This window comes from Pygocentrus nattereri, chromosome 7, assembly GCF_015220715.1.
Source record: "Pygocentrus nattereri isolate fPygNat1 chromosome 7, fPygNat1.pri, whole genome shotgun sequence".
Taxonomy (NCBI): Eukaryota; Metazoa; Chordata; class Actinopteri; order Characiformes; family Serrasalmidae; genus Pygocentrus; species Pygocentrus nattereri.
The window spans coordinates 33,238,194-33,263,838 of record NC_051217.1 but is presented as its reverse complement, the minus strand read 5'-3'; the positions used below and the strand labels follow the sequence as shown (position 1 = coordinate 33,263,838).

The following is a 25,645-nucleotide window of genomic DNA, read 5'->3' as shown; positions in this document are numbered from 1 at the left end:
TGCATTTCAGCAGCACTGCAGATCCAACTACACCCTCTTGCCCTTTATAATCTAAAATATGTAGCACTTTATGTTCACTCACTGAACATTTAGTGCTACAGAGGGGTTGTGGAAACCCAGGGGGACTTCATTAGCAGAGGTGGTTACAGAGAATTTTTACCAGAGGAGGCAGAGGACAGAAGTGAGAACAATGGTTAGGGGCGGTGTGGGTGTGGTGGTGGTATTGGTGGTGGTGGTGGGGGGGGGGGGGGGGGGTTGCAAGTTTGACCACCTGTTCCGATGATCACTGATTCACTGTCCCCTTAAAGGGACATGTTCCACCTCTCCCCTTAAAAGCATAAATACCTGCCCCACTGCTAGGTGGAAGCCAATGACGTGACAAAGTTTGGGGCAGCATATCCATTATTTCCCAAGAAGTGATTTGGCAACAGCTGTCAAAGTACAGAAAACAGAATGCATGGGGAAAGGGGAGGAGATAAAAAAACACCCCTAGACTATGTTCCTAAGGGAGTACAGTCTCAGCAACATAGGCACATAATAAGTACACATTACAACATAAAGACCAGGACTTGCAACAGGGGACGGGTGAGGGGTGGAGACAACCCAGCACAAGCAAACAGCCATCCGGTTCTGCAGCCGTATTCGGCGCTGATCAACGGACCCGTCTTGCTGCACCGGGGGGTAAAATAATGTAGTCTGTAGATAAAATGATATGACCATCCCCATTTCTTTCCTCTTTGGTCAGTTATGGATCCATTACTGAGTGTATTTACATGAAATTAATAATCCAACAACTACAGAAAAACAGATTTTGTCAGTAATCTGATCAACACGTTTGCATGCTCTGAAGTTATCAGATGATGGCAAACTCTGAGTCTACATGAGTCAGACAGTAATCAGATTTCTACTTTGCAACCAGCCAATAAACTCACAGAAGTAAATGTAGTGTAAACTCAAACTTCATGCCAGTGTTTTTTTTTTTAAACATGGTGCCGCTTTACCTGAAAATATGAACTTACATCATATAGAAGATGGAGAATAATTAAATCCTTTATTTCATATTTGGTTTCAGCACTGCTGCAACAGCGTTTTGCCACATCTCACGACATCCACCATCTGATCTTGAGCAGGCTGAGAAATCTGATAGAAATCAGAGTAAGAGTTGACTTGACCTGACTGAGCGTAAATCCAGCCTCTTCATCAGATTTTTTAATTAGATTTGTAAATCAGAGTATGGTGTTTACATGACCATTTGGGTAATCTGCAGAATTCCCATTATAATCGGATTATTAAGTGCAGGTATGCACACTCAGTGGTAATTAGCACTGGTGTTGATTTTGATAAGGACATCAAAATGTTTTTTTGGCGAATAATCACAAAATCCCTAAATTCAAAGTAATTTTGTAATCTTTAGAAAAATGTAGTGATCCATATTTCTCATTTATGTCTGAATTATTCCTTTAACTGTGTGAGGTTTCAGAATTCTGATGTTCAGTACTGTCTCCTGTCTCTGTCATTGCTTTAGACATACATGAGCATCGCATGATCAAAGATGGTTGTCTTGAAAAGATAAGACACTGGGCTTCGTTCACCCATTTATGTTTCTTAAATTTGTTTTTAAAACAGGCTCTAAGAAAAAGTTTTCCTGATATGTTCTTAAACTGCAGAACTGTTCTCACCTCTGTGCTCTTGAGTGTGCGTAGATTCCCAAATAAGAGAACACCGGTGAGTCAGAATCTTTGTAAAAGTGGGTTTTAAGAAGAAAGTTCTTCTTAGTAATGATCAGTAAATGAGGCCCAAAGTTCTTTGAACCTGTGTCATTGTGTGGATGTATGCTGTCCACAATGTGACATGTATACATGTGTATTTCTGATCCTCGGTGCAGCCTTGATCCTTCAGATTCCAGACTTTTCTGGAATTTCATTTTCTCTTCATTCATTTATTTATAGGTTGTCCGTTCTTATTTGAAAACATTAATACTCATTTAATCTTTAAGTTATGCCAGGCCTCGTTAAAATGCCTGTTCATTTCTTTTTACTCTTCACTTGGAGTTTCCTGTCATACTTGGTTTATTTTTTGAATATTTAAGTTTACACTGATACCAACAGGAAAAAATATTGAGCAAAGACATGCACTATGATATGTTTAAAGACCTATTCGAGCTGGATTATTTTTACCTGCAGAGGCAGATGATTACTGACTGTGATCTATGATTTCAATCCAGTCCAAATATTCAGTGTACATTATAGACTGTTATATGATCATTCTGGAGTGAATTATTTTCTGTAACTGACTGAACCTGGAATTCCCTCATTAACAGGCCCTGCTTCAGTTAACTTCATGACAGTACAACAACAAGCTGTGTTGTTATTGTTATTGAGTGTGGTTCTTTCAAAGAAAGCTGACCTGAATATCAAAGCTATAATGTTTCAATCCAGCCTCTCTGTTATACACAGATACCTTGTCTTGCAAGTCAAATCCCTTAAAATTACCTCACATATCCTCTTCTAGTAAAACAAATCCAGCTCCAGAAATATTTAAGACTGTGTTGTTGGTTTCTGTGTCTGCACACTTTGCTATGGGGGATTTATGAAGCAGAGACATCATGACAGGAAAATTAAGTGAAGCTCTTCAGATGTTCTGTACCCAAACTCAGTGGTGTCTATCTGGGGTGGCAGTTCCATTCTCAACCTTTCATTTGACATTCTGCCTCACTCTGTATCTTCATCTTTCTCTTTTTTCTCTCTCTCTCATCTATTCTTTTGGTCTAGACTAAAATAGGAGTTTTTAGATATAACTATCTGGTACCTGAGCACATAAGTCATCTTCTCCGGTACATCTACCATATTGTTACACTTTGTATGTTTACAATTACTGATTGTTGTCCATTTTTTGCTGTGCACTTTGTCAGCCACCTTTTACATCATCTATTAACGAAAAGTGACCACTGTTGACCAGATTTTTTTTGGTGCATAACACTAGCTGCCCTTTACATTCAGGTAGATACCACTAGTCACCCGTTACATTACAATTCATAACAACTGGAGCTGTTCAAAAATGATGTGAAGTAAAATCTGGTTCCATTACTTTACTTAAGAAGTTAAGAACATCTGGCAAACTACAGCACATGAAGCATTCTTGGTGTACTCGTTAACAGTACAGTAACACTCTGTTGCAATTATGTAATTATTTTGATTCATTAAATTAATCCATTAACCTCTTAATAATTTAGGTTTATTTCATATAAAAGCTTATTATTCACTAACTGTAGGGATTTTAAACCAATGGAGCTATTTTGGGTTATAGGAGTGAGTAATATAACATTGGCTTGTTAAGAGGTTAATAAGTAATGAAACATGGCTTGTTCTGGGGTTAATGAGTAATGCACATATTATGTCATGAATTGAAAACATAGTCAAAAAAATATGTTATATGGCCAAAAGTATGTGGACACCACTCTTATTTATTGAGTTTGTGTGTTTGAGCCATAACTTTCACATAGCCATGCAATTTCTATTGACAAACACCTTTAGTAAAACCAGCCATACCCATACCACAGAGCTCTGGGATGGCACTGTCATTTCCCACAATTCACTTTCCCACAAGTCACTGCCTTTCCCACAAGTCACTTTGTGAAATTTCTGCCTTGCTCAATCTGCCAGAACAGCCAACTGTAATTTCTATTACTGTGAAATGAAAGTGTCTAGGAGCAACAGCAGCTCAGCCACAAAGTGGTATAAACTCACAGAATGGGCCTACAAAGTGCTGAAGCACGTAGTGCACAAAAATCACCCATCCTCAGTTACTTCACTCACTGTTGAGTTCCAAATTGCCTCTGGAAGCAACATCAGCACAAGAACTGCTTCATGAACTGGGTTTCCATGGCTGAGTAGCTGTACATCAGTGTAAAAATCACTATGCACAATGCCAAACCGCCACTGGACTCTGGAGCAGTGGAAACATCTTGCTGTCTCCTGAGCAAATCTAGGTATGGCAGATGTCAGAAGAACACTACCTACCAGAATGCACAGTTCCAACAATAAAGTTTGGTGGAAGAGGGATGATGGGCTGGGCTGTTTTCTACAATTTGGGCCCCTCAGTTCCATTGAAGGGTGATGGTGATTCTACAGCACAAAGACATTTTACACAATTATATGCTTCCAACTTTAGAGCTGCAGTTTGGAGAAGAGCCTTTCCTGTTCCAGCATAACTGAGCCCCTGAGACCCTGTGTGTTCATGAAAACAGGTTTGGTGTGGAGGAGCTTCAGTGTCCTGCACCAGGCCCTGACCTCAACCCCACCTTAGAACACCTTTGGGATGAATCAGAACATGGATTGCAAGCCAGGATTTCTCTTCCAATATTGTTGGCTGACCTCACAAATGCTCTTTTGACTACAAAGAGTCCTTCGACTTCCCAGAAGAGTGGAGGCTGTAATTGCCACAAAGGCCAACTCCATATTACTGCCCATGTCCAACATGCTTATGTAGGTGTAATGGTCAGGTGTCCGTATACTTTTGGCCATATAGTGTACTACATATATTTCCATATATAATATGAAAATAATAATATTGAGATCACATCTTAAGGAAATCAGGAATAAATTTGAAGCTGGTGAGCTGCAAAAGTTTTGTGTAATGTATAGGAATGTGAAATGTCATTTATTTGTACCATTTGGAATGTTTTTGAATGTTATTTAGGGAAGGAGGAATGTGTATTTTAATATAAAGCACACTAAACTCCACTAACTGAGTTTTCAATTCATTACATAACACATTTAAAAAAACCAATGAATGCATTTAATTTATATTTCAAAATGATTATGCAATTGCAATAGAAAGATACTGCACAATGATAAATATGCAATGAATGCTTCACATACACATAGTTCATTTTTTACAATTTTCTGAGATACAAGGTTTTGTTGCAATAGTGATGAACAATCTACAAAACATACGTCTTGTAGGAGTGCCCGATAAAATGGCCAAAGTACAAGGCAGGTGTAGCTAATAAACTAGCACCCATTGTACATCTCTCTTTCTCTTTCTCTCTCTCTTCAAGCGCCACTCCTCACACACCTCTCCACCTCTCTTATCTCCAGAACTCTGGCCACAAGGACTGTGATGTCCAGTATGCGGAACTGGATACTGCAGCTTTGGCTTCCTCTCCCAGCCCACGGAGCTCAGTGCACACTGGCGGGGACCTTGTCGAGTATGCAACCATCCAGCCTAGCTCACACTAACGCATGCCATTGTAGGCCTTTCCCCTATGACTCTGGCCTCAAGGTACACAGACTGATGCACTTCCTCTCTTTATTTCTTTCCCCTGTGTTCTCTTTGCTTTTGTATTCCCTCACTCTCTCACACTAAGCACCAAATTCCCTCTGTGTCCCCCTTTAATGTTTATCTTTTTTATCCCCTTTTTTTGTTGTAAACTTTCCCTCCTCCTCTTGCTTTGTCCGCTGTTGTGTTGTCCATGATTGAGGTTTTCATAATGATGTGTTTTCAAAAAAAGATCTGAAATTAAAGCCTGCATGTCAGGGTGGTCAATTAGAAGGTAAATGAGCTCCTTTGGGAGCCTCCAAAAACGACACGTGGGGAGGTCAACTGTGGGATCAAAGGAAACTACACCAAAAAATATTCAAGAGCCTCTTGAAACAGCAAATAAAGGGCATGCATCGGGCATTATCTCACCATAATACCATCTAATAGTAAACATAGAAATGTCCATGCAGAATGGAGGGCTGCATACTCTGTCTTTCCCCGGAACCTCATTACCTGTGCATGGTGTCTGGTTAGAAGGCTTTGGGTTAGCAGCATCTGGGGCGCTAGAGATGCTTCAATGTGTACTTCTAAAAATAAAGATTCCTGAATGGTTCTTGCTTTGAACTGTTCTAGGAAATGCCTTTATGTGAAGGTGCATTACCCATTATACAGGTTCTTCATACGTAGACATCTCATTGAAAGCTTCTTTAGAGAACCAATAGTGGCTCTTCTATGACGTTGCTCAGTAGCTTTTTGACACCTTTATGTTGAGTGTTGTGTTCAATGTTCTCCCTTTGCTGCAAGCTTTTCTATCACTGAGTGGTGTGACTGCATGGGTCTGTTCCTCATGTATGTATGTGTGTTGTGTCAAGCTCGACTCTGGTATTGAGTTTAGTTGGATCATGCAGCTCATGGACTTCATCACATGATGTGTGGATTGATTTCAAGGAGCTACATTCAAGATGTTCATGTCTATATCTCAGTAGAGGTCATTTGTTTCTTCAGAAAGGAAATAAATGAACAGTCATCATTAAAATATATCAAATCATAAGCAATGAACTATTGGAAACACAGGTCAAACTTTAAGTATAAGTTGAACATAAGGGAAGAAGCATGCAACACATATTTAACAGGCAATTACACAGAAACCTCAGCAACTGCTTGTAATTTCAGATATTTCAGCATTTAGTGTGTCCTCAATTTGCCTTTGTTGCAGCTCCTGTGCTTTACACAAGAACTGCTTTCAGAAATCTGCACTGACATTTTTCTACATCTCCAAATCTTAGAAATTGGTTGTATTTTCTTCTTCTCACAATCCAAGAAACCCCAACACATTTAATGATGTTTGGGTCTCAGACGATTCTTCTGAGAACACCAGCATCCTTGTTTCATTGAGTTGTCTTCTCACAGTACCTTACATAGAGATTCTTCTGGATTCTCTGAATCTTTTACTGATGTAATAACCCATAGATTATGAAACCTCCAGGGTCTTTGTTATTTTATGCTGAGTTACTCTTGAACTGTTGCACTACTTGATCATGCAGTCTTTCACAGAGTGATGAACCCCTCCTCATCTTTACTTCTGAAGTACTCAGCCTCTCTGAGATGCTCTTTATATCCAATCATGTACTGACCTGTTGCTGATTAGATATGAGATGCTCAACCAAATGTTTTTTTTAGCATTAAACCACTTTACCAGCCTTACATTGCCTCTTCCCCACCTTTTTGAAATATGTTGCTGGCATCAAATTCAAAATAGCCATATATTTTTGAAAAAACAATTAAATATCTCAGTTTCAACATTTGATATGTTGTCTTTGTATTATTCTCAAATAAATATAGGGTTTTAATGATTTGCACATCATTGCATTATATTTTTAGGCACATTTTTGCACATCATCTTTGAGGAAATAGAATTTGGTTGTTTTCTAGCTGTTAGTGAATTATTGTGTTATAACTGTCTCATGTGCATGTAAAAAGGTTGTAATAAGAACTAGCACCTAGTTTGTTCTAATAATTTGTTATTTTGTGAGCTTGACGCATGCATGAAAAAACCTTCTCTAGACATGCTTTATATAGATCATAGTCACCTTGTGGAAGATGAAGAAACTGCTTTATTATATATGCATGTATTATGTTCAAGGAAAATATTTTTGACAAAATTGAAGTATTGAAGCTTCGAATTGTTTTTTTCATATGCAGTGTTCTTTTTTCAGTGTTCTTTATGTTCCTCACAGTGGAGATGTCATTTTCTTTAAGCATGTACACAGTCAGAAAAACGTGTGGTGCAGGCATATATATTTCCATGACCTAACATTTTAAAATAGAAAAATAAAATAAAATGCCTTGAGTCAAGACAGGATGTATGGAGTCAATGCAACTTAAAAATATTTATATAATTACCATGAAATACATGGAAAGCTTTCCACACAATTTGGGAGAATGTCTGGAGGAATATGTACCCTTTAATTTAAAAGGGTGTATGTAAGGTCATTGGATGAGAAGGTCTGGCTCACAATCAGTGTTCCAGCTCCCAAAGTTCTTCAGTATGGTTGAGGTCAAAGCTCTATGCAGGCCACTGGAGTTCCTCTACACCCAACTCATGAGACCAGTGTCATTGGTATTGTGTAGTGGGTAACACCGCTGCCTTCTACGCTGTAGACTGGGGTTCAATCCAGGCTTGGGGAAGCACCCTACACTTGGGTCCTTGAGCAAGACTCCTAACATTACCTTTGCCTACCTGTGTAAAAATGAAATGAAAATGAAAAAAGTGCTCTAGATAACAGCGTCTGCTAAATAGTTTAAATGTAAATGTAATATGTCTTCATGGACCTCACAGTACACACAGGGGAAGGGGCCTGTAGACACAAAATTAAAAGCCTATATTTGTCTCTAATGTCTTTGTGTACTGTAGCATTAAAATTATTCTTCACTGGAGCTAATGATTCCCAGCCCACACCTTAAAAAACAGCCCCAGACACTTAGACCATTATCCCTCCTCCACCAAACTTTACTGCTGACACTATGCACTGATAAGTGGTCATTCTCCAGAGATTCCCCAAATCCAGATTCATAAATCAGACTGCCAGATGATGAAGAGAGATTTCCACTTCTCCACAGTTCAGTGGAGGCCTGCTTCACACCTCTCCAGCCAACTCTTGTCTTTGCTCAAAGTGATCTTAAACTTGTGTGCAGCTGCTCAGCCATGGAAATATATTTCTCATGCGCATGTGCTAATCTTGCTTGTAGAGGCAGTTTGGAGCTCTGTAGTGAGTGATGCAACAGAAAAAAAGTGATGCTTCAGCATTTGTCTGCCCCGCTCTGGGAGTTTGTGTGGTCCATCACTTCGTCACTGAGCTGTTTTTGCTCCTAGAAGCTTCCATTTCACAATAATAGTACTTACAGTTGACTGGGGCAGATCTAGGACAGCACAAATTTTACAACCTGACTTGTGTAAGAGGTAGCATCCTATGACAGTGCCATGTTTGAAGTCGATAAACTTTTCAGAACAACTCATTCTTCAGCCAGTGTTGGAAACCGCACTTAAGTTAAAGATGATGTACCCTTAAAGGTACCACCCCAATGATGTGAGAGGTACCACTGAGAGTGCAGACACCTACACAATGTGTATCCACCACTTTCTGATACATTACCTTTAAAGAAATTGTGATCAGCTTTAAATAAATTGTTTTGCTTCCTCTATAGTTTGCCAGATATAAAGTTTTAAAGCAATATCTGTTCCAGGTTACATAAATACCCATTCAAAGCCTATAAACAACCCAGCACGGTAGGAGGTTTTACCTTCGATAGGAATCCCGTCTCCAAGTTTTTTTAGACAGTAGTAGCAGATGCAGAAAACTGAATATGCAGATAAAAGGATACATTTCAGGGATCTAAGTCACTGTTGAAATAAGCAATTAATATCACAGCATGGCATTCTCAAAGGGATGAACACTGCTGCACAAGAACTAGGGAAAGCAAAGGGGGTACAGAAAAGGACAAAGGATAGAAATCACACGCTCCAGCAGAGTCAATACTTTAGAGGAAAGGTAAGAGCGAACAACAGTAAATTGAATTTCCAGATTCATGTCGGGACCCATGCCATGTTCGGCACACAGTTGGAGATGACAAACTGACAAATTGAGCTTTTAGCAGGAAAAATGTCTTGCTTTTTTCTTAATGGCTTAAATGAATCAAGTCAGCAGCAGTGTGGCGTGGCCCTCGTGGGTGTCCTCTGCTGGTTTAGCTAAGACAGATGCAGAGATGTATTACCAGTTTATTAGGCACAGTTACAGTTTTCATTAACAGTCCCTCAGGCTATAGATGTTAACCAGGTGTGGTACAAATGACAAAGAATCAGATAATTATTGATGATACGTTCTAAGGCAGACTAACTAAATTGCACTGAAATGCACAAACTGTTCTAGGTATTAAATTGACAAGTGTGTGGGATAAATTCCACAATGCTGTGTAATTATTTTGGCTGAAACATTCCAGGTATGATGTAAAAAGACTGCATTAAAGAAAAATAATAATAAGCTGCGAAAAGGCTTACATAGTGAATCTGGACTGTAAAAGAAAGCAGTGAATCCTACTGTTTTTATTGAATTCATTTCCTTCTGAAAACTATCTTTGTACTGTGTACTGTCATTTTACTCTAACTGACCCAACACTTGGAGGTGTTTCCACTTCCACTTTTCATGCTTGAACATTCCATAGTAATTCAGTGAGAGTTTACTGGTACTTACTACCTTGTTACAGGTATTTATGAGAGATTTGACTGTCTGTTTATCAGCTTAGTAGCTAGAACACTTTAGTTTTTAATGTTAGGGTAATTGTGAAACTGTCTTCTAACCATCATTTCACCCAACAATAAATACACATCACTTTTGAGACTTCAGCGCACACTTACTTAGTTCATCTCTAGAACCCTTCAGTGTAGGTTAAACTGTGTCATCATGCTACCCAAAATAATTGTCTAGTACATCTCATCTAACTGGGTGATACCTAGAACTTGGGGACTGTAAAAAAAGGTAGATGATATCTATCTACCTTGTAGGTGCATTCATTTTTTTAATTTTCAATTTTATCAGGTTCACTTTGTTGATTTAGTTACTGACAAAATCCCATCTGTTATCATACAATCTGCCAGTCCCCCTTTACCTCATCCATGGAAGATAACCACCATTGGACCACCACTGACCAACATGGTAGTAGCTCATTACTGGGTACGGCACTGGAATAAGTGGAACTGGCACTCTTTAAATGCCTCAGCTGCATTTCTGGGCCGAGAATAGTTCAGTCAAAAATATCCAGCCAACGGTGGTCCTGTGGTCAGAAACTGACCACTGATTAAAGGATCATTCATTATGATTTTGTAGAACCAATATGAGGTGGAAGCTCTAGTTGCAAAGTGGTGCATATTAGTTCAGCCTACATTGTCTTATGAACTATTTATTGATAAAAGTTTAGTCACTCGAACTCATATTAATGTTTATTACATGATAAGTGTGACCAATACGAAAAAAAAAGATAAAATTATAAAATTGCAATATTTTTTTTTACAATATATGATGTGTATAATATGTTGGAACTAATATCAGCAACATTTTGAAATTATTTTAAAAACTTAGCACAGTATATTTTTTTTAACTTTTCACATTCTGCACTGCGCTAAATTATACATGAGAAGTGATGCTCTCTGTTTAGTGATACATGCAGCTTGGTTTCCTGTAAGTACCAACAGCAGAACATCCCCCTCATACTGCCCACGTCTACTTCAGTGTAAATGAAAGGTATCATACCTCTGTGTGCATGTAATTCACATAGTGAGGATGAGCATAATTTATGTTGGTTTTTTTCACTCTTGAAAACTGCTCTGGTATTTCATTACCCAGAAAAGCAGCAGCATGCTGAAGTGCCTGCGATAATGCGATGCTTCAGCGTCACTTGGCTGATCTTTTAAGGCCTTTGTAATGATTCTGTCTTCATAAACCCATTTACTTGGGCTTTTAATCATTTCGCTTGAAAAGCTTAATGACAACTGTATAAAAATTTGTAGCCGATTTTTGCATAATCACATCATAACCACAGCGTACCTGAGCACTCAGAGCAGCCTCTTTGTTTCTCTAACATGCGTTGCTCAAATGGTGCAATTAGGTTTGCTTTGAAATACAATTTCGAATGTTTTTATTTTTCCATTAGTATTTATTAACATTAATGAGATCCAATTTCATTTGTAATAACATTCGAGATCAACTTTGGCCTTTAAAAGAGATAATTGCCTCACTGTCGTTAAAAAGTATTAAAGCAGAAATATGGCTTTAGCCATTTGACCCTCATTAGCATAATGATTGACATTAGCATATCAGACAGTCATTAGGGAATGAAAATGTTCTTTGTTCACATCTGCATGTCATTGAGTTGTAAACAAACTGCTGGTGTAGAAATGGATTTAGAATGGTTAGCCAGAATGACAGCCAGTGCAACAGCATTATTATTATTATTATTATTATTATTATTATTATGAAGTTTGGATTTCTAAGCTGATCCTAGCATTAATTGGGGCCCTCAGTGAAACTGGAAGCCCAAAAAGCATTTCTACACACTCAATGTAATGTTAAACCTTTGTACTGTTAACCTGATAGTTATTCTGTTATATTTGCTTACTTGATTAAGTTGTCGATGATAATTGTACCTTCAGTGCTCCTGGAATATAGATGGTCTTAGAAGTAGTGAAATCCAAAACCCTGGTACCACTGACAATCTATTTTTTTATTTCGACCTGGAAATAAACAGTAGGAAGTTTTAGAATTTTAATAATATGCTCAAATGGCTGAGGCTCTAAGAAAACTGAACAGTATCAATTAAGTTATAAAATTATCAAACAGAATTCATCATATTTTAAAAGTATTTATTATTAATGTAAATATTCATACATGTTAAAATTTTATAAATTATGTAGAAATGTTCAACCACAGGGGAAAAATAGAGCTACATTTATTAGAAAATTATACTGATGCTCATGTATGTGTTTAGATTTGCTTTGGATTTTTCAAACATTTTTCCACACCCTCAAATTTGGTCACAGAAGTTTGTTGATTTTTCAGCTTCTAATGATATAAGTAATTCATAATGTAGCTTCTGCAATGGACAGTCTTTTGTCCTAAGAACACCGGCGGCTTTTATGTTTGGTTTGCAAATGTCCTTCCTTTCTTTGCCTATTTTTTTCTCAGTAGCAGCTTCTTGATAGCTAGACATCCTTTCAGACCCACAGTGTTGAGTTGTCTTCTCATAGTGGAAGCATGGACAGAATATTGTATAATGACAGGACATCATTGATCATAAATAACTTTTCTTAAATGATAAATTCAAGAAATTCATGTTTAAATCCACATTGTGTATGTTATCATATATGAAATAAAAATCGTGAATATAACTACTTGTTTTGAATGATAGTGAATAACAGTGCTAGTTGAAAATGCTGCTTTTGATAGTCTAGAATATATTTAAGTCAAATTAATTTATAATCACAATTGCATTCGATTTCTTCATCAAAGCGTTGTGTAATTGACTGAACTGAACTGTGTTGACTTCGACAGTGGTAAACATCATAGCTCTCATATGTGGTCTCGCGTCCAAACCTGTCCTCTGGGCAGTGGGTTCTATTTCAGGTTTATTCATCATTAAGTGTGTGTAGAACTTTTTTTTCTTGTTTGTGTGCTTGCAGGCACTTTCTAATTAAGGTTAGCACAACACTGATGTGCTGAGTCTCAGATTAAGGGAAATTAAAGACAAGTCTGGGCAGCTCTCATCATCCAAGCTAATGAGGGTTTCAGAGGAAATGAGGTTTTTCCTCATTGCCCAACTGATTGCTCTGTGTACACCCTGCCGGTGTAAACCATGCTGTAGAACTACAGCCACTGCAATGGACATTAATGGAACAATCAAGAAACTGCAACTGCTCACTTTATGCTTCAGCATTACAGCTTGTTTAGTTGAACCCAACTTGACATCTGACACTCAAGAGCTGGACTGATATTGGCTTTTACGCTAAAGCTTTTTTGCTATTTTCTTTGCTTGAGTACACTGGAATGGCCCCTTTTTACCACTTTCTCCAGCTTTTCTCAAAACACACATAAGTGACCTTTCCATGCAGAGTGTGCTGGACTCAGAGTGATGCAGCGAGCAATTAACCTGGCAGCTGGGCGAGAAGAAGAGGGCAGTGAGAGACGCCAGTGACGTGTAGAGTGAAGCAATTTTTAGCAGTTACTTGAGTTTAAAGCCTTTACTACAATTCCTGCTCCTTTCCCCTGATATCCACTTGTTTATTTGAGATTATGGACCAAAAAAAATCACAGCTCATTTTTATAAGAGCATTTTCCCACCTTTCTTCATCCCTTGGAATGAATCAGACTGTTTCGGTTTCTGGGCCATTAAGTTTTAACTATAGTATTGTGGCATGGTGGAGAAGGGAGAGACAGTGAACCGATCCATTTTGACAGAAAAAGGCTCTTTTAATTCGATGCCTTAGCACGTAATCACCCAAATGGGTAAATGGACCTGTCTCCCACGCAGCACACGAGGGAATGACATCAACAACAATACAACACACGCACACGGCAGGTGACAACTTATACAGTACAACTACATAAACCGGTAAGGGAAGACTCAAGCTACATAACACACATAACCAAACACATAACTAATAAATACATGCGCCAACATTACACATAACAGGAACCAATACCGGAGCCGCAGGGGCTCATGGGAAGTAGCACCGTCCCCCTTTGGGCCGATGCTACAGTATCTTTTAACATGAACTGATTTCAGCTCTGTTTTAATGATCCTGAAAAGCAAAAATTGTGTGTTCACAATCTAAATGCTCTTTGAAGGGCACCTAGTTCTCTCTCTGGTCCTCTTTAGCACTGATCTAAAGAGATTGCAGAGCACTTGTACCTTTAGAATTCAGAACTCAGCCGAATTATGGGTAGTGGTGACATGCACTTTGGTGAGGGCAGCAGCTGAGATGTTTCTAAAGGGTACTCTGCAGGGAATTTCTGGACCAGTTCATATCAGGATTTCTTCAGTATATGAAAATTGCATTATAGACAAAGTGACTCTAATATTGAGGTATTCAGTAGCAGAACAGATTTGAATAGTACAAAGGTAACGAATATTCAACATTCAATGGATAGTCATTTTTTCTTGTTGCAAAAACTAAGAACAGTCGTAATCCTAATGAATGCCCTATTAAACAATTACATTGACAATGTAGTATTATTCATTATTATTATTATTATTATTATTATTATTATTATTATTATTATTAGTGAGCTTTGTTTTACCCAGCTTGTAAACACAGGTGCTAAAATAGATTTTCTATCATTTAAAAATTTTGCTAAAGTTCAGCCTTTTCTATCTAAAGACAAACTTGTTCATGCATTTCTTACAGCAGAGTTGATCACTGTAATGACCTTCTTACTGGACATCCTAAGAAAACAATACATCCTTTATAACTCATACAAAATGCAGCAGCATCCTAACAAAAACAACACAGAGAGATCAGATCAGTCCCACTTTAAAAGAGCTGCACTGGCTGGCTGTATCATTCAGGATAGGTTTTAAAGCTCTGTTACTAGTTTTTAAAGCTCTAAATGACCTTAAAGCACCCTTTACATCACAGAGGGTCTGTTTATTATCTTAGATCTGCAGATACTGACCTACAAATACCCTCTGTAAAATACAGAAAACGTGGAGAGACTCTCAGTTATTCTGCTTCTGTGGAGCTCAGTTCACCTTTTATTAGACATTTGAGCTCAGAGCTCACTTTCAATAAACATCTGAAAACTTAGCTCTGTAACTCAACGCTTCATTAAAACTCTGTCTACTTAAAACTCTACCTTAATACTTTTTTTAAATGAATAATTTCTTGTATTGCTGTTAAGCTTCATCACCTGTCTGTAAAGCACTTTGAGCTGTTACCTCCCTGAAAAGTGCTATATAAATATTATTATTATTATTATTATTATTATTATTACTGTTGTTGTTGCTGCTGTTGTTGTTATTATTATTGTCATCCAGAAAGAGAAACCTTTGCATTCTACCTTCAAATTTTCCGTCTTGTTTCTGGAGCAAGCTTGTTAATGTGGCTAATAACCCACCTGTAAAAGCTGAAAATCCTGCTAATTCTAAGGACGTGTGACTTACTGATCATTAATCAAAGTCAGATTGGAAAAATATATATAGAATATATAATCAGATGGAGCTAACAGTCACTTCCCTGCTTGATTAGTACAGTGTGTACATTTCAAACCACATCTTGGCTGTAACGATGGCAACGTAAACAACCCCACTGAGAAAAAAGCAGCAGGATTTTTCTTTTCTTTTTTAAGCCTTTATTTTCTGACAGGGGTCAGACACTTAATCAAATCGTAAGATATCAGATTATAGAGGCAATTAGTGTTACAAGAGCAACATACCTTGCAGACAGCAGCATATATCTGCCTACTGGCTTGACAAGGTCAGCACTCTGCTGACTGTTTGCCACTGTTGGTCCACCTTGGGACCACACAGATTACTGCCCTGCAAACAAGCTCTAAATAATTTTTCATCTCCTCAAACAGATATTAGATGAAAATAGTTTATTTTCTAAAATAAAAGGATAAGAGAAATGTTGAAAACAACTGAGAAAAAAGGATTCCTAATATCATATGATAATATAGAAAATATTGTCTGTGAGATGGTTCTAGATATATACTAAACCAACAAAGAAAGCAAGGATGACTAAATAACTAAAGAAAAGAAGGAAGGAAAAATAAGTAAATTGGACTGTGATTGGAAAATGAGTGATAATACGCAGAATTCTGTCTAACTTAACCACCGATGTGCTGCCTGTTGAGCTCCAGCTGTGCCATCAGTGGGCCGACAGTGGTCCGCTGTCCTCTTACTATCGAGGACACTGTGAAGTTAAGCTAATGTTACTAAATGTTTTGTAGACAGACCTGCTGGTGATGTCATGTAATATGGAATCTGAAAAGGTCAGGCATGAGAAACAGCACCACCGTACATTTAGCTTTTCTGACGCCTTTTTGTAAATGTACAGTTGCAATTAAACCATATCTGCCCTCCAGCGACCATTTTGAGTGAATTCTAAATTGGCTGTTTTTGCAGATTAATTTCCATATGGGACTGTAAGAAGTGGGTAGGGCATGGTACAGTTTGAAAGGTTAACAGTTTTCCATGACGTGGGCCCTTTAAGGGAAAGAAGTGAGATGGCAAGATCTCCCTCTAGACAATAACAGCTTTGAAGAAATGGCTTTTTGTTGTCTTCCATTGTTGTTAGAGTTGAAAGGTCGGTCTATGAAGTGCTGATGAATCTAGGCTGTCAGCCTCAGTGAAGTGGTTTAAAAAAGGCTTTTGCGCTGGTTTCCCAAATGGATCATAGCACTACGATTACCATAAGATGGTAGTAAATGTATCTTTTGATGACTCTCTCTTACAGTTATGATGATCTAATAGCTATGATGCATTTGGGAAATTCACTTATATTGGACAGTGTTTCCCATCAGCTTTGCTGAGTGGCGAAGAGTGGCATAGTTACTTTTCTGAGGCATCAGGGTTTTACTCGTTTTGGGTGGCTGCTAGACAAACGGCAGGCGAGGTGAGTCAACAACCAGAAGGTTATAGGGTCAAATCACAGGACTGACCGTATATACCTGGTTGTGCCATTGAACAAGAGACCTAAACCCCCAGACGGCACTGCTTTGCTGCCCCTCCCAGATGGGAATAGTTAAGCAGCAAAATGAAGAATTTCTCTTGCAGGACCAATAAAGCACCTAAATAACTACTCTAAATAACTACTAGAATTATTGCACTTATAAATCTTCATGTCAACCCATAGAAGTGGTGAGTTATTAGTTTGGTATTATTTTTTTCTATACTGCTCAGTGTAATTACATGTTTAATTACAGAATCAGTTCATCCTAGTTACATTCTTTTGTGATTCTGCATCACAAACTTGACACAAACTTCACAAACTTGACGGCGGGCAACACGGACTTTCAACTCCCTCCAAAGATTTTCTATGGGGTTGAGATCTGGAGACTGGCTAGGCCACTCCAGGACCTTGAAATGCTTCTTATGAAGCCACTCCTTTGTTGCCTAGGCAGTGTGCTTGGTATCATTGTCATGCTGAAAGACCCAGCCATGTTTCATCTTCAATGCCCTTGCTGATGGAAGGAGGTTTGCACTCAAAATCTCACAATACATGGCCCCATTCATTCTTTCATGTACACAGATCAGTCGTCCTGGTCCCTTTGCAGAGAAACAGCCCCAAAGGATGATGTTGCCACCCCCATGCTTCACAATTGGTATGGTGTTCTTCGGATGCAACTCAGCATGCACTCTCCTCCAAACACGACGAGTTGTGTTTGTACCAAACAGTTCTACTTTGGTTTCATCTGACCACATGACATTCTCCCAATACTCTTCCGGAACATCCAAATGCTCTCTAGCAAACTTCAGACGTGCCCGGATATGTACTGGCTTAAGAAGGGGGACACGTCTGGCACTGCAAGATCTGAGTTCCTGGCGGCGTAGTGTGTTACTGACAGTAGCCTTTGTAATGTTGGTCCCAGCTTTCTGCAGGTTATTCACTAGGTCCCCCCGTGTGGTTCTGGGATTTCTGCTCACCGTTCTTGTGATCATTTTGACCCCACGGGCTGAGATCTTGCCTGGGGCCCCTGATCGAGGGAGATTAGCAGTGGTCTTGTAGGTCTTCCATTTTCTGATTATTGCTCCCACAGCAGATTTCTTCACACCAAGCTGCTTGCCTATTGCAGATTCAGTCTTCCCAGCCTGGTGCAGGTCTACAATCTTGTTTCTGGTGTCCTTCAACAGCTCTTTGGTCTTCACCATAGTGGAGTTTGGAGTGTGACTGTTTGAGGTTGTGGGCAGGTGTCTTTTATACAGATAACAAGGTCAAACAGGTGCCATTAATACAGGTAATGAGTGGAGGACAGAGGAGCCTCTTAAAGAAGAAGTTACAGGTCTGTGACAGCCAGAAATCTTGCTTGTTTGTAGGTGACCAAATACTTATTTTCCACCATTATTTGCAAATAAATTCTTTAAAAATCAGACAATGTGAATTTCTGAATTTTTTTTCCTCATTTTGTCTCTCATAGTTGAGGTCTACCTATGATGTCAATTACAGGCCTCTCTCATCTTTTTAAGTGGGAGAACTTGCACAATTGGTGACTGACTAAATACTTTTTTCCCTACTGTATAACTATAGACAGGGCATTTCCACTTTTACTCGAGTAATAGTTTACCAAGGGTATTTTGGCTTTCAGTCAACTTACATGACATATTACCGGAGTATAAATATTGGAAAATATGTATTAGAACAAGCACACATCACTTCATAATGGAGACATAAAACATCTTGTGTCATCTAGCAATTACTAACATAAGTTGTTCATAAATGTTCAAAAATTGCTTCATGAATTTGTCACTTAATGCTGATGTGTGTTATGAAATCCCTGTGTAACATCCAAATAACCTATTACTAAAATCATATGATGTAATATTGAATTACACTATGCTTTATTGAGATTAATGATAAACAGTGCCTTCTAAGGCTAAAGCTATGATATAGGTATAGATATATTACATCCTTGATCAGGCAGAATAGGTTTAGTGTGTGAATGGGCAGGCATTTGAAGACATACATAAAATGAATGTGCTGTCTTGCTGTACTGTATGTGGGCCTAAACTGTCAACACAGAGGGATTTCTAAGTGCTTCTAGCACTTTGTTAATAAGCAGCATTAACCTGGTACGTGTCTGAAGGTTCTGCCTACATCAGAGAGGAAAAACCCTGCCGAGGACCTCTGCTTGTCCATTAGCTTGTTTCTGGCCCAAACACCCACTGATACTGAGCTACACACACAACAAAGGAGTTAAGAGATTCCATTTGTGTGGCGCTCTTCTACTTAAGCTTGCTTTAGTAGCTCGTATACCGATAGGCCTGTCTTCAAATTGACAATACATTTGTATATAAAGAGAAAGAAGAGAATAAATCAAAGAGCACTGAAGGAAAAGAATGGGGTGTTATAGATACGTGTTATAAATCAGAGAAAGAAGTAATTGCTTTGTTTCAATCAATGCTTGTTTTTTCAGACTTTATTGTTCAATTGATCTGTGCCTGCATTGTCCACAAATGGGTTTTTCAGTGGCTGCCAGTCTGAGGATGGACAAGCTTTTTAGGATGCAAAAACAACTTAATGTGTTTTTCAAATGTATTCAAATTTGATCATGTTCATCATGCTTCATAATGTTTGCATTATAGCATGTGATGGATGTGTTTATAGATGCCCATAGACATGGTATTCATATACAACTGTCTCAATTTTAAAATAGGATTTTAACACAATACAAACACACTTATAAACGTTAACTTGCTTGCTTCCCCACAATTATTAAAACCAATACATTATGCATGTAAATCATACACATTTCCATCAGAATATATTCCATCAATGTTATAAAAATATATTGCATAGTTCGACAGAGGGACCTCCATATCTTTAAAATGGCATTTTCTGTGAACAGGGGTTAATTAGCTTCAACACCTCTGACCGGATTAGTAGTGTAGCATTTACACTGGAATGAAACTGACCTGCAACCAAAATTTATTAAGTTGAATGGGACTGTATCCAGCATTCTATCCAATCTCACAAAAGTTGCTATGAAAGAATGTATTTGTGGGAGGTCAGTGGGGACCAGAAGTGACTTCTTGTATGCGGCCACTTTTTTACTTTATTTTTCAATTGCTGTTGTAATCACTTTATGCAAAGCCTCTCCAGAGGCCAGAAGGCCAGACCTCCCTTTTTAAAGATAGTGGAGTAATAGCTCTGCAAATTTCACAGTCATGGAAATGCACCACACCTGCAATGAGGGAGTCATTACATTGTCAGAGGAGATAAAAGAAGCCTATTTGGGTCATATTCCCTAAAGGTGGACTATCAGGCCCCACTCTTAAGGTGTTGCAAAGAAGACTTCTTGCTTGGCCAGCGATTTCCATTTAGATTAGTAACCAGTTTAGCACAGGGCCAGAGCAAGTCTCCCTCGGCGGGTCTTGCTCCAGCAGAGGATACCGTCAAAAAATGACAAATCGTCTCCACCTGCGGACATTTCATTACAAATGCCATTTAGGAAAATAGAATATATCACAGAACGCAGCAGTATGTGTTTTATAAATGTGTACAAAAGTGCACAGTAGACATGCTAATACAAGAGCTTCAGATTATTTTTCGTCTGATTTCCCTCAGGCAGCTCGTGAAAATCTGTAATTCTTATGAAGAGAAAACATCATTTTGCTTTTTCGAGGCAACCATACATGTGAAATACTTTCATTCTTCCTTCATGAATTCACCCAACATCCCCAATTAACAGCAAAGATATTCCCTTTTTTGGGTACAGATGCAGCCTTTAAGCAGATGAAGCAACTCAGCACAGCTAATTAGCTGATCATACTTGCATATATGCTTTGTGCTTCTATTTAGTGTAGTATGCCTAGCAACGCGGTCTCATTACATTTAGTTAACAATTAATCTAAAAATATTAACAGTTTTTTTCAGAATGTGCGGTAGTGAATCAGGAGGGCTCGCTGAAGTACGCTTTCCTTCTGAGAACTCGGTGCACTGTGATTTGCGTATTCAGGCGACGATTTAAGCCAAAAGGCCATAACCATGGTTAATGACAGCTGCAATAGCAATAATTAGCCTTTGTTTCTTATGTCACTTCTGTTCTGTTTTGTCCCTATATTTTAGTTGGCTGTGCTCAATGTTCTAACACAAGTGATTAAACCAAGGAACAACAAAACCTTTAACTGCATCAGGAGGAGAAACCACTTTATGCTTGGTTTTCTCCAGATGTCTCTCAAAAGTACATTGTGAATTAGAAAGGGATACAAATCATCCAGTGGACCCAAGCTAGGTTTGTTGAAGCTGTGTATCTCCACTTCTCTTCCAATCTGAAGCCGTTCTAACGTGTCACTGACAGTGATAAATGAAAAAAGAATGGCAGGTTACTGGGTCTTTCAAAGGACTGACAATCAAGTCAACCAACTCAACATTTCTTTTATAAAGCTGCCATGTTTCTACTGAGCCTCGGAAAGAGAACTGAAAAGAACCGAGAAGAATATATTGGGAGGTTTATATTTGGTGAATATTGAAGTAGAAAATGTTTGCATGTGTCTACAACCTTTAAAAAAGAGGATTCTTCAGCAAAGGCAATGGTTATATATATAAATATATATATTTCAACTTTTTTTACCTTAAACTTTTTCTGATCTGGATGTACAACACAACAACATCGGTCGTTATTCATCAGTCAAACTGATCATAAAATGAAAGAACATTTTGTTGTTCATCACAGTCAGATGCAAACGTTTTAATAGCCCTGGTGAAATTACATATTTTAATGATTTTCTAAGTGAAAATAAGTTTTACAGGCAACAAACTTTTTTTTCTTTTTTGGCAATTTTTAATACACTTTTTATTTGCTGTATTCAGCATATTGGAAAGAAAACAAAAACAAAACTGTGCCATAAATTGTGCCAAAACCTTTGCTCAAGTGTAACAGTGGCAGATGCTTGCAGACGAGGCTTCAGTCATGAAGTTTAATATCAAGGGGTTGAATCAAGGTCATAAACAGGATACAGGTCATCCACGAAAAAGAGAAACAGATGCTTGGACTGCTCAACAAGGAGGCGATACTTTGCAAATAACCTATCCTAAAGCCCGGGCTTAAATACTAGACTAACCAACAAAGGTAATAAGGACCAGATATGAGAGTAATCAGTAGTTTTGAAACAAAGAGCATTGATAGGTGGATTGGTGAGAGTCCATAGTGAGGTGATGCAGCGAGCAGTTCTGGGAATTGAAGTTCTGGGCATCCTTGTTGGCTGTAGTTTTAGCCATGCCGGAGGGAGACGTGACATTTTATGCTATAACGTTTTACATTTATGCCAAATTCAGCCAATAAACAGTACTTGTGCATTAAAATGTGCCAAAGTATGTTCTCTGTAGAGGCTGTGTACCTTATTTTCACATGTAATTTGACCAGGCTGCCAAAACATTTGCATGTGATAGTATGAACAAACTCACATCTGGTGAATGTCATAGTGCAATTAAGAGTAAAATTGAAATGGAAAAAAGTGTTTCGTGGTTAAATAATCTGAGTAATAGCAATTATATCAGCAGTTCATATGGAACATGTGAATAATAATAATAACTGCACACAACAATCCTCACACTCATTTGGATATACAATGTGGATTTTTGCATACATACAGAAATAAATGCTGTGACTATATGTTCTGTTTTATACTATTAATACAACAAATAACTATGTCCTAAAATACAAAACAGAGTACATCTACACCAGAAGCCATCTCATATACTGTAATATCACCGTTATTATATAATATTCCACTTATGAGAACAACCATGGGCTAATGAGCTGAGATCTCTTCTTTATTGGCTCGCCATCAAAACATCTGCTTGAATTAGGGCACGCTACATGTAAATTATATGTGTGTGATGGTAAATTGGGGCATGTGTGTTACAAATGATAAGGTGCTCATGTGTGGGCACGAGTTCCATGCGCTACAGCTGATTCATCAAATGTGCTGCCCGTTTCGTCACTCAGATCACTGCCTGTAATGTTGGCATATGACAGCTTCCTGAGTCAGATGCTGAGTAGTTTGTATGTCATTCAGGACGGTCAAATCTCTTCACCTTCTACACAACCTTGGTGAATAAAGGCACTTATGTGGAGGTTCTTTAAAGTTCTTCACATTTACACATATCATTTACCAAATCAGTTCTTTAAAGAATCAAGGTTCTAAAGAACCTTATTTGGCACTTTTATTTTTATTAGTATTTGCTACGTTATACATTCCACAGAGTGAAGGTGCTCTCTTGCCACATCCAACATTACCATCCCACCCCATTCTACCTCTGCAGACATCCCAAGCTTCACATAATGTCTTGGAAATCCATAAACCTTTAAACTATTTATAGTGGATTTATTATTAACAAACAATGGCCTATAGTGCCTTTACTGACAATGCCTATACTGGCACTATGGTGAGTGAGTGAGAATTAGTCCTGTTTCATAATATGGCCACTTAATGATTAGTATGATAAACATACTAGTATTAAAAAATACAAAACACTGTTCTAAAGTTTGGAATCACTGATTTGAATAATATAAACCCAATTTGCAGACAAATGTCTAAAATTATTCTAATATGTGGTGCAACTTCTTAGTAATTATTTGTAGGATCTGCATTCTTAACAGTTGACAAGGCATTCTTTTCATTAAATGCTGCTCTATTTTTTGCTGATTGTGGCCAGTGAGTTCCATTTTTACTACACAGTCCACAGCAGGTGTCTCCAAAATAACTCTGGCTCATGATGTTGGTTTGCATGCAAGGTTTCCATCTGATGACTTGTGCAGATCATGTTTGTGTAAGCATTCCTGTGCAGTAGAATGGTGCACCACCACTTCTGTCAGCTAAACCTTCATGCAGGTCCTTTGCTGTCATATGGGGGTTTTGCTTTGCCTTTCTATCTGAGAGTTTTCTTGGTCATCTAGATTCTGCTTTGAGTTCTGTAGTGACCTCTCCTTAATGGCCATTTCTTAATAACATTTCTGGTTGCAGAAATTGAAGTGCTTCGATATATTTTTAAAGACTTGAGGGCATCAAGAAGCTTCATTTTCAGATCAGCCAGCAGTTTAGAGCAGCAAAGTGAGTCTGAGAATTATTTATGCTCTGGAATCGTCATCAGTGGAGAATTCCTAATGACAGTTCTTAATCTGCCTACACAAGAAGTGAATGAAGTTCTGAGCCTTCCCAACTGAAAGAGTTTAGTTATTTTCCATTTTTTTTAAGTTTTTCAAATAAAAGTAACTGTGCATTAGCATTTGCAGAAAAATATATTTTCATTTATGCTGCAGAGGTTGTGTTTACTTCTTTTTATTTCATGTAAAACTAGATAATCTGATCCAAATGTTTTCATACAATTGTACTATTTACCATTTGATTCTTGTCTTGATCACATAATTCTTGAAATCTTACACTGTATAAGTTGTTATTTGATGTGCAATGATGAAATAATATTAATGTGGCAAATGATTCCAGCTTTTGAACACTAGTGTACATTAGGCATTTGATTTTCAGTAAAAACTCAAAGAGCATGCTCACTTCTGACCTTTCCAAATTCCCATCCACTTACTGGCAGTGTCAAATTCTAACTCTACATACACTGTTAATTCATACAGTTTGTAACACTGAGTTACTTGCTCATTTGCATTCACCTTAGAAAAAAAAAAAAATTCTCAGCCAAGCTCACTTTGAAAAAAGAAACTTTTTCATTTGCAAAATGCTGCAAAGAAGAACAGGCAGGTCTTTTTGATCTCTTTATTGGAAACACTAGAAAAACATACACTATGAAAAACCAGACTAAATCCAGTTGGCTTGGCATATATGGTACTGCCTGCTGGAAATCATCATGGCCAATTTAAGTCCTGTAGCTTCCACTTACTACTGAAGTTTTTAAAGCAGTGGTAAACAACCCTTCTCTTGGAGGTCTTCTACTTTCCTGCAGAGCTTAGTTCCAACCTGCATCTAACATGCTGCTCTCCAACAGTAACGCATCTCATCCAGCTAATCAAAAGTAAATTAGCTGAAGCAGGTGTGGCGTATTGTGGTTGGAAGTACACTCAGGAAGGTAAACCTTCAGAAGCAGCACTGTTAATCAAAGGTTTAGCGCAGGGATTCTTAACCTTTTTAACCTTTTTTGTGGTTAAAAATATGTTTGTATACGCCTGTCAAACTTGAAGAACTTTGAAGAACAAGTCCTAAAACTGGTATAGCTACAGATATAGTTATAGTGTACAGCACATTCAGTAATGCAAGAGGTTTTCCATCACTATTTACTGGTAATTTGCAATGTAGCAAGTGAAGAAGAAGCATGTCTAACTGACAGCAACAGAAGAATAAGGCCCAAAAACACAATTGCATTATTTAGGTCATATCAGACTCATTCATTTATGTTACATTACCTCTGTTGTCTTGGGATGTCTACTTATAGCAGGTCCAAGCATCATCTGAACCCCTTGTGTGAACCCCTTGTGTCTTTTATTACTCAAAATAAGAAACTACTATGAGCCAGAGTTGAGCCCTGAGGAACACCACTGAAGTTATTACTGTGAGATTATTTTGATCCTCCTACTTACACACTGCTCACAGATTGGGAATCGTCGTTATCGTAGATGTAAAGATGCTTGGGAACCCTGCGTAAGTCACCTTC

At 38.1% G+C, this 25,645-nt stretch overlaps 1 protein-coding gene across 1 annotated transcript in view; it reads left to right on the top strand.

Annotated features, from left to right (window-relative positions):
• Nucleotides 1–25,645, top strand: part of LOC119261546 (36.4 kDa proline-rich protein-like) — an 87,329-nt gene that overhangs the window by 58,803 nt on the left and 2,881 nt on the right. The window lies entirely within an intron of this gene.